The following is a 7,410-nucleotide window of genomic DNA, read 5'->3' as shown; positions in this document are numbered from 1 at the left end:
TATATGTATGTATGTATGTATGTATGTATGTATGTATGCGCGCGCATGTGTGTGTGCGTATGTGACAACCGATATTGGTGTGTGTGTGCGTCCCCATAATTTGGCAGTTCGGCCCAAGAGACTAGAATAAGCACTAGGCTCTTAAATGAAGAAATAAGTCCTGGAGTCGATTTGTTCGACTAAAATCCTTCAAGGCGGTGCTCCAGCATGGCCGCAGTCAAATGACTGAAACAAATAAAAGAATAAAAAGAATAAAAGAAAGCAACTCGCTGTATCGTGAAAACGTAGGCCCTTCTTGTTCGATGAAGAGGAAAATCTTGCCCATGGGTAAATGAAATGATGCAAAGTAATGATTTGACTAATCAGATTACGCTATGGCGCTGGAAACTATTTTCCAAACAGGTTACTATTTCGCTACACATTTATTATATACTGAACCAAGACAATCTTTTTTCTCTTGGAGCTCTTCATTGAATGAAATCTTCAAATTTAATATAATGGAATAAGTATATTGTATTTATATAAACAATTTCAATGTACTCAATAATAATTTCCTATGATGTTTATTATTTCAAAATGAAAAAGACTAACGCTTCCACAAGTAAAACTAAATGTTTTTCTTAAGTGTAAAACAAACATGTCTCAGTCTAAACTCGATGAAATATGAATAACGATTGTGTTTATATCAATGTATACTAAATCATTTATTCGTATATTATATATGGATGGACATATATAATATACGTATAAATAGAGAGAGTAGCAGAAAGGGAGACGTTTTATTGGAAGTTGTTCCCCTACAAGCTGGCAAGTAACCAGTAATGTAATAAACCTTGCATACGCCGAGATTAACAAAGAAACTATGTAATGAGAGACTATCCTCATGAAGAAAATATAATGAGAGACTGCCCTTGTAAAACGATCAATTTCAGATTTAAAAGAATCAAGACTATATTTATTTGGGGATCGAAGTGAACGCTCCATAGGATAGTAGATGAAATAAACTACAAGAGTAAAATGAGTTCTTACGGAAGAGGACAACAATGTCGAAAGGATGAGAATCAGCAGAAAGGCATGTCATTCAATTACTAGTTTTATGAGGACGTTCAAGAAAAGAAAATAAGGCAGAACAACGACCGTCGAAGTATTTATAGAACAGATTAAAAGCAATGTTACAATAGACAGGGGCTTGCAGTTTAGGTGCCAACATAGGACCAACAATATTTGAAACTTGCTTTTGAATTCATCCAAGATGAGAAAGAATACCAAATGTGACAAAATTCAATATGTGAATGTACTAGAGATTCATGAAGATGGAAAATGCATTCGTAGGCGGAAATATGATAACGAGGTCAATTTTCATATTGGTTGATTAAAAAATAGATCTAATATAATCGTTCCAACTAAGATTTTTAGCAAAAGTCAAAAGTCAAATACCGAAAGATTCAGGAGTATTAGCATTACATATAGAAACAAGGATATATATAATCATAGTTATTCTAACAAACAATGGGCGGTAGTTTCTAGAGTTTAAACTAATCAACTAATGAGCTACCAAGTCAATGACTGAATGCAAGTCAAACTCAAGAGAACAAACAATTTTCCTCCAATCAGGCAAAACAATTCTCATTCAAGCAAAATTAAAAGGTGTGTCATCACCAAAGATGGTAAGGTTAGACATGATTTTAGCCAAAATATCAGCAATAGAATCCATGAACTAGGCGCAGGCGTAGCTGTGTGGTAAGAAGCTTGTTTTCTAACCACATAGTTCCGGGTTCAGTTCCGTTGTGTGGCACCTTGGACCGATATCTTCTATTATAACCTCAGGCCGACAAAAGAAACTGAAAGAAATCCGCTGTATATATGTGTGCGTGCGTGTGTGTATGTGTGTGTATGTGTGTGTATTTATGTATGTGTGTCTTTGTGTCTGTATTTGCCCTCCTCCCCATCACCGCTTGACAACTGATGTTGGTGTGTTTACGTCCCCGCAACCTAGCAGTTCGTCAAAAGAAACCAGTAGAGTAAGTACTAGTGTTTAAAATCTAAGTCCTGGGGTCCATTTGGTCGACTAAAACCCTTCCAAGCGGTGCTACGGCATGGCCGCAGTCAAATCATTGAAACAAGAATAAAAGAACTACAATAAAACTCTGACGATTCTGTCATATTCGATAGAACCATTAAATGAATGATGGTCATTTAAAACAACATAAATATTTTTTATTATTATTTTGACGATTTTCCCAGAAATTTCATTTGAATGAAGCTTATGAAAGACAGCAGAATGCCAAGCCCCGTGAAAAGCTTTTGGCATTCTAAGCATAAAAATACTTGAATCACCAAAATTATCTAAAGCATGATCAATGATAAAATCAAGGGTGTTGCACTAAATACGGAAACAAACTGAATGTTTCAAGGTGCAAGTCCCTGATTGGCCAAAGTCTCAGAGACCTTGTTAGCTATGGGCAGAAGATTGACTGTGCCATAACTACGAGAATCAGGATTTTGACTAAAGTTTTCAATAGAGAAATAACAAAAGTCGCTTTTCAACAGCCTGGAATGAAAGATGCAGATAAACAGATAAACTTTTATTAAGGGGCTTAGATGCAATATAAAAAAAAGTTTAGAAGAGCATTTTTGCAAAGCGTCGACAGGAATATGATCTGGACTAGAATTCGTATAATGACAAAAAGCTCACGATGTAACTCCAGGATTGTGCAACCTGACATTGTATAAACAATGGCGTTATAAATCTTATTGGGGCAACCTTACTAAGCTCTACATTACTTTGCTTTTAGCCATTTCGAGGTCGATAATATAAGTACTAATCGAACACTGGGGTCGATGTAATCGAATTATTTCTCGCCCTGGAATTGCTGGCCTTGTTTCAAAAATTGAAAATAAATACAAACACACATATATATTGAAATTTTATTTGTGCAAAACTGGGGGAAATCAAGTAAATTGCTTTCTCCAAGAACACGACATGCCATCCCGTCAGAGATTTGAACTCACAAACTTAATGATCATAAATCAAACACTTCAACCACATGCCTTCACTTCAATGAGTATAAGCTGTGGGGATCGTTACACTCATTCTATTACTGCATATATGTAAGCTAATTCGTAGATTTGTTGAGTTGTTTCTCAAATATGCTTCGTTTCCTAGTATTCATATACTTGTAGTTATAAGAATGTATTTTAGTTTGTAAATTTTTTTTTTCTAACACAAAAATGTAGCTTATGATTAATTTTCTTATCGAGCTTTGACAGAGGTATTTTATAAGACAAATGACTGGCTACTAATCAAAAATTAATTGTATAATTAGTAATTAATTTGCCATATATATATGTACAACTGCAAGAATATGACTAGCTAAATGCTTTTTTAGATATACTATTTAATTTAGCACGTCTTGTTTGTTGTTATACCACTAAAACTGTGCAAGAGTTTTACGAAAAGTCTACATTTTGAGTGTCCGACGCCCATTCTCAAGAATTATATTACCTTCGTATGTTGGTCTTTGTCTCCTTTATTCGAATGTACATCAGCTTTTGCGTCTATTTGTAGTACTATGGCAACAAACTATTGGTAGATATAAGATAAAAGATATTTAATATCTTCTTGAAAAAAAAAAGTGAAGACCAAAAACATCAACACAAATGAAACAAGCAAAAGACATAGTTTACCGCAAAAACCAAACGAATAATCAGCGTAAAATTCATGAAATTATTTAGTGGGAAATGCTGCAACAATGAAAATTGCAATAAAACTAATCATATGTTAGACTTCGGCGTAGATTAGAAAATTTAAAAACTAAAATACATTTTTGTAACTATAAGTAAGCAAATACTAAGACCACGTATAATTTAGAAACATCTTGACTATACTACGAATTAGCTTTCATAAATGCAGCACAAGAATAGGTTTAATAAACATACCAAATATATCCTACGATGTGAATGCGTGTGATTGAGGTGGTGTTTGACTTCTGATCCTTAGTTTGCGAGTTCAGTTTTTCCCATGAGCTGGCACAAATCTATATATTTCAATTTGCGACAGTCTACACAAATGAAATTTGTACAAGTAATACCAGAGAGACAAACTTATGAAGGGATGTTGTCCTATCCAGGTGGTAGTCTTCTACTCTTGTCATATATGCGCCCTCGTGACGGAGATGAATTGCGCACTAAACGACTTGTAGCTCGAGGAAGACTTTAAAAAACCTGGGGCCTTTTGTAACAAGAGGTTGTACACAGTCTTAAAATTTTCAATGTCAATGTTGAATGTCTGAATGTCAATGGATATGCACATATTCTTATTATTAGTCCGCCGACGTCGATTTTGACTTTCATCCTTTTGGGGTCGATAAAATAAGTACCAAGGGAACACTGGGGTCGATGTAATCAACTCAACCCCTCCCCCAAAATTGCTGATCTTGTGGCGAAATTTGAAACCATTATTATTATTATTATTATTATTATTATTATTATTATTATTATTATTGTTATTTACTTTTAATCCGCATCTTTGTCATAGTCACTTGCTGAGACACTCCGAGCGTCCTGGGGCGAATGAAAGATAAATGATGTTACAATATAACTGAGAGCTTGGGGAGGAGAGATAGTGAAATATTTTCATGTAATGCAACAACGACATTTAAATGGATAGGGTTTTTCTAAGGATGTGGGCAGTACTTGTCAGCTCAATCTTTTGGATTTCTCTGAGACATGGCTCTCTTGAGATCTTATCTAGATGTTTCTGACATCCCTTTCTTTAACATACCTAGAGCTCCTACAATAACAGGAACAGTTCTCGATTTAAGATGCCTCATCTTTTGTATTTCAATTTCTACGTCCTTATATTTATTTAGTTTGTCAAATTCCTTGACAGGTATATTTTTATCAGTGGGAACACTGACATTATTATTATTATTATTATTATTATTATTATTATTATTATTATTATTATAATTATTATTATTATTATTCAGTAGACTTATTTTCATCGAAAAATTTACAGCGACAATACTCTTCTCAATGCGTGTGACGTACCAGTTAAGACAATCTTTTGCACTTCCTGCATGGATTGTAAGCCAGGGATCATTCTTAAATAATTTTCAATTCCTTTTTTGATCATTACAAGTGCTCCTTTAATCATTGGTATTTTAACCGTCTTGAGATACCACATCTTTTCGATTTCGATTAGGAGATCTTTATATTTTCTGAACTTATCAGATTCTTTTGCTGAGATATTATGGTCACAGGGTATGCTCATGTCAATCAGTAAACAAGCTTTATTGATATTATCTTTCACAACAATATCTGGTTTATTAGTTTTGATGGTTCGATCTATACATACTGGGAAGTTCCAAAGAATCGTTACATTTTCTCCCTCAGTTACCTCAGGGTGGTGCTTGTACCATTTGTCAGTAGTTTTGATTTTATAATGCCGATACATTATCCATTGTAGATATTGGCCAACTTTGTCATGTTTTGATTTGTACTCTACAGTGCTAAAATCTTACATCCAGAGATTAGGTGGTCCACTGTTTCTATACCATCGTTGAAGTATTGGCACTTTGGGTCCACACCATTTTTCATCACATTGGCTTGATCGTTCCAGATCAATAAGCTCTGATCTTGGGCAGCCAAAATAAAGCCTTCACTCTCTGCCTTTAGCCCTGAGCTCCGTAGCCAATGATGGGTGTGCTTCTGGTCTACATCAGCTTGTTTGCTACGGGCCACATATTTGGCATGCAGAGGTCTTTGTTTCCACCTATTAGCCAATTGTTCAAACGCATTTTGCTTTGCATTTGATTTCACATTCTTTACAACTACAGTTGTTTCATTTCCCTCGTGCTGTTCAACCTGGGTATTTTACATAAATTCACTTGTAAAGTTTTGCTTTCCTTCATAAGAGAATGAGGCTTCTTACGTTTTTCATGGTTTTCAATGAGCTTTAACATCCAGTCGTTAGATGTTTCAAGATATTTTGCCAGTCCAGTTGTGGTGTTTATGTAGGAGATTTCAAACTTGATCAAACCTCGACCTCCTTGAGCTCTGGGGAGGTAAAGACTATCTGCGTCAGGCTTTGGGTGGTGCATCTTTTTGCAAGTGTGTCATTTCCATCGATGTACTTTTGGATATGATTGAGCGTCAAGAAACAATGTGTTTGTTTCTTACGGTTTCATATTGTGCAATTACTTAATGCATTCTGTTTCGTAAAGTCATTCGAGGTTTGTGATAGGACAGTTTTAATCTTATGCAGTAATAAACATCCTTCAGTCAGAGTTTTGTGTTCATTGCTTCTCAATCAGTTTTTCGATTTTTCGATTTTTCGTTATCTATTTCATCCCTGTTTATTTTTATTATTTTTTTTTCACGTATCGACCAGAAAGGACATTCCATTCTATGGTCTTAAGATTACAATTTATAACCCTATTTTTACCGTAGTTTTTAGGTTTTACATAATTTCTGTTATTTTTTCAGATTTCTCATCAGCCCCATCTGTCCCTGCATTTTCGTTACTTCAACTCTTTATATCACATGTTGGTTTCCTTCAATAGCAAAAATCAGTTGTTATTTCTTGTTTTCTTTCCGTTCACTGCCTCTTACTATTGGTCTTTCATTGTCCTTCCACAGGTATTTCAGTAGTCTTGCACTGGATATTCTACAGTAGTTTTCAAGTTACATAAGGCTGCTTCCTCCCTGTATTCATAGTAAATTTATCCTTTGTGTGTAGCATTTTGGGTGATATTCTATTTGTATTTTGTTTTTTTTCTGTCTAGTTGTTCAGAATATAGTAACTGTAGCTTATTACTGGGACAGCTGGAGTATTGTCGCCTATTAGCTTACTTTTGCATTTAGCTCTGTTTTAAATATTAATCTAATGTATCTATGATATTCCTATTCTTTCCTAAACTTTTCTGTCATTTGTGTGTGTTGTATTATGTCTAGTTCATTAATTTCTAAGTATTTGTATGTCTGTGTTTGGTCTAATTCTCTAATCTCTGTTTCTTTATCTAATATGACATTAGTGTTCTTAATTAAGTTTCCTCTCTTCAAGGTTGCCTTGCAGCATTCTTCTAAACTGAATCTGATATCAAGCTCTCTCTCTTGTAAGTCCGCATACTGTCTGTTTACATTATTATTGTTGTTGTTGTTGTTGTTGTTGTCGTCGTCTTCGTTGTCGTTAGTAGTAGTAGTATTGTTGTTGTTGTGGTTGCTGTTGTTGCTGTTGTTGTTATTATTATTATTATTATTATTATTATTATTATTATTATTATTATTATTATTATTATCGTTGTTGTTGTTGTTGTTGTTATTATTATTATGTTTATTATTACTACTACTACTATTATTATTATTATTATTATTAGTAGTAGTAGTATCATTATCATCATCATCCTC

The 7,410-nt window shown here is 34.2% G+C and overlaps 1 protein-coding gene across 3 annotated transcripts in view; it reads left to right on the top strand.

The window, feature by feature from the left end:
- Positions 1-7,410, top strand: part of LOC106877962 (uncharacterized) — a 433,893-nt gene that overhangs the window by 272,397 nt on the left and 154,086 nt on the right. Inside the window, exon 5 of one of the 3 annotated variants that reach the window (XR_008264218.1) lies at positions 7,067-7,118. The exons of the other annotated variants lie outside the window; for them this stretch is intronic. The gene's annotated coding sequence lies outside the window, so the exon portion shown is untranslated. The remainder of the gene's footprint in view (positions 1-7,066; positions 7,119-7,410) is intronic. 3 annotated transcript variants of the gene reach the window in all.

Source organism: Octopus bimaculoides, chromosome 5 (assembly GCF_001194135.2).
Source record: "Octopus bimaculoides isolate UCB-OBI-ISO-001 chromosome 5, ASM119413v2, whole genome shotgun sequence".
In the NCBI taxonomy this organism is placed as follows: Eukaryota; Metazoa; Mollusca; class Cephalopoda; order Octopoda; family Octopodidae; genus Octopus; species Octopus bimaculoides.
Note: the sequence above shows the minus strand (reverse complement) of the source record. Positions and strands in the feature narration are given on the sequence as shown.